This window comes from Limulus polyphemus, unplaced genomic scaffold (assembly GCF_000517525.1).
Source record: "Limulus polyphemus unplaced genomic scaffold, Limulus_polyphemus-2.1.2 Scaffold10710, whole genome shotgun sequence".
NCBI classification, from domain to species: Eukaryota; Metazoa; Arthropoda; class Merostomata; order Xiphosura; family Limulidae; genus Limulus; species Limulus polyphemus.
In genome coordinates this window covers 7,610-8,074 of record NW_013676320.1, presented here as the reverse complement: position 1 = coordinate 8,074, position 465 = coordinate 7,610, and positions in this window count along the sequence as shown.

The following is a 465-nucleotide window of genomic DNA, read 5'->3' as shown; positions in this document are numbered from 1 at the left end:
ATTGAGTCACCTACAACAAAGATTTTACTGGATAGGTATGAGGCAAGATGTGGAATAATGGTGCAGTACATGTAGTGCTAAAAGTGGACCCAAGCAAACAGGATGCCCACCTTATGAAGAGTTGCCTGAGAATGTGTCAGAGTTTGTGAAACTGTTATCGGAAAGGATGGATGATATTCACCATCAAGTGCGTTCAAACTTGAAAATGTCTGCTGATTCGATGAAGTTGACTTATGATAAGAGATCTACTGAAGTCAGCTTTGTACCAGGAGACAAGGTATGGTTGTATAATCCCAGAAGACCAAAGGGAAGTCTCCTTAGTTGTCTTCTCCATGGGAAGGCCCATACGACATAGTGGATCGTCTCTCAGACGTGACTTTCCGGATAAAATGTGGTCGGCGAGGTAAGCCAAAAGTGGTGCATGCCAACAGGCTTTGGCGTTATCATGGTCCAGGACATTTCAGT